This window comes from Oncorhynchus kisutch, linkage group LG18 (genome assembly GCF_002021735.2).
Source record: "Oncorhynchus kisutch isolate 150728-3 linkage group LG18, Okis_V2, whole genome shotgun sequence".
NCBI classification, from domain to species: Eukaryota; Metazoa; Chordata; class Actinopteri; order Salmoniformes; family Salmonidae; genus Oncorhynchus; species Oncorhynchus kisutch.
This window is the reverse complement of record NC_034191.2, coordinates 11,391,388-11,393,887: the sequence shown is the minus strand read 5'-3', so window position 1 is coordinate 11,393,887 and position 2,500 is coordinate 11,391,388.

The following is a 2,500-nucleotide window of genomic DNA, read 5'->3' as shown; positions in this document are numbered from 1 at the left end:
ACTCAGTGAGCATAGCCTTGCTATTGAGAAAGGCCGCCGTAGGCAGACCTGGCTCTCAAGAGAAGACAGGCTATGTGCTCACTGCCCACAAAATGAGGTGGAAACTAAGCTGCACTTCCTAACCTCCTTCCTAACCTCCTGCCCAATGTATGACCATATTAGAGAGACAGATTACACATCTGACCATATCAGAGACACATAAGCAAAAGCAAATCCAATGTTGATAAACTCCCATTTCTACTGGGTGAAATACCACAGTGCGCATCACAGCAGCAAGATTTGTGACCTGTTGACACAAGAAGAGAGCAACCAGTGAAGAACAAACACCATTGCAAATAGAACTCATATTTTTGTTTATTTATTTTCCCTTGAACTATTTGCATATTGTTGCAACACTCTATACAGAGCAATGACATTTAAAATGTATTTTTTATTTTGGAACTTTTGTGAGAGAGCGAGACAGATAGAGAGAGAGAGAGAGAGAGAGAGAGAGAGAGAGAGAGAGAGAGAGAGAGAGAGAGAGAGGGGGGGGGGGGGTGAGAGAGAGAGAGGGGGGGGGGCGAGAGAGAGAGGGAGAGGAGAGAGAGTGAGAGAGAGTGAGAGAGAGTGAGGGAGGAAAGCCCTTTCATTTAAATTTAAATTGAGAGAGAGAGGACAGAGCAAGAAAGACAGATGAGCTAGTTCCAGCTACTGTCTGTCTGCTTCAGTGAACACAGGAGAGAGATGGAAGGACGTTGAAATAAAAGAGGTAGAGAGATTGAGAGGACAGGACAACATGGAAAGAGCTCATTGTGGCATCGTGTCACACAGGGGCCGAAGTGGATTAAGTTAAAAGAGAGTGCGTGACGGTGTGTGAGTTTGTGATGGTGAGTGTGTGAGACTGAGTGAGGAGAGTGTGAGGAGAATGTGACGGTAGAGATGTCTCCATGAGAGGATAAAAAGTCACTGAAAGTCAAAAGGAGAAAGACAGAGTTAATGAGAGAAGGTTTGAGGGAAAGAGGGCAGGGGATAGAAGGAGAGATAGGAGGAGGAAGAGAGAGAGAGCAGGGCAGGGGAGAGAAGGAGAGATAGGAGGAGGAAGAGAGAGAGAGAGCAGGGCAGGGGAGAGAAGGAGAGATAGGAGGAGGAAGAGAGAGAGAGAGCAGGGCAGGGAGAGAAGGAGAGATAGGAGGAGGAAGAGAGAGAGAGCAGGGCAGGGGAGAGAAGGAGAGATAGGAGGAGGAAGAGAGAGAGCAGGGCAGGGGATAGAAGGAGAGATAGGAGGAGGAAGAGAGAGAGCAGGGCAGGGGATAGAAGGAGAGATAGGAGGAGGAAGAGAGAGAGCAGGGCAGGGGAGAGAAGGAGAGATAGAAGGAGGAAGAGAGAGAGAGCAGGGCAGGGGAGAGAAGGAGAGATAGGAGGAGGAAGAGAGAGAGAGAGCAGGGCAGGGGAGAGAAGGAGAGATAGGAGGAGGAGAGAGAGAGAGCAGGGCAGGGGAGAGAAGGAGAGATAGGAGGAGGAAGAGAGAGAGAGCAGGGCAGGGGAGAGAAGGAGAGATAGGAGGAGGGAGAGAGAGAGAGCAGGGCAGGGGATAGAAGGAGAGATAGGAGGAGGAAGAGAGAGAGAGCAGGGCAGGGGAGAGAAGGAGAGATAGGAGGAGGAAGAGAGAGAGCAGGGCAGGGGAGAGAAGGAGAGGTAGGAGGAGGAAGAGAGAGAGCAGGGCAGGGGAGAGAAGGAGAGATAGGAGGAGGAAGAGAGAGAGAGCAGGGCAGGGGAGAGAAGGAGATATAGGAGGAGGAAGAGAGAGAGAGCAGGGCAGAAAGGTGAACATATCTCATTGATACCTTATCTGTCATTACATAGATCTGTTATCATATCTCGGACACACACACACACACACACACACACACTCTCTCTCTCTCTCTCTCTCTCTCTCTCTCTCTCTCTCTCTCTCTCTCTCTCTCTCTCTCTCTCTCTCTCTCTCTCGCTCTCTCTCTCGCTCTCTCTCTCGCTCTCTCCCCCTCTCTCTCTCTCTGGGCTCTCACCTTAAGGATGACTCTGCTAAGTATCTGACAGAGACGGAGAGAGGAAGAGATGGATGGAGACGTAGAGGGAGAGAGACAGGCTTCGAGGGGACTCCTATGGTAGGTACACCTATAGTTCATCTCTTGGCAGTAGTACTGTAGACTATTTTATCACTAACCTCAACCCAGAGTCTCTCAGAGCGTTCACAGTCAGCCCACTGACACCTCTATCAGCCCACAGCAAAATCACAGTCTACTTGAACAGAGCAATACTCAATCGTGATGCATCAAAGCCAAAGGAACTGAATAACATTAAGAAATGCTACAGATGGAAGGAATGCAGTTTGGAAACTTACCAAAAAACAATTAGGCAACAACAAATTCAATCCTTTTTAGACAATTTCCTGGGTAAACCTCCTGCCCACTGTATGACCATATTAGAGAGACATATTTCCCTCAGATTACACAGAACCATAAAGAATTAGAAAACAAATCCA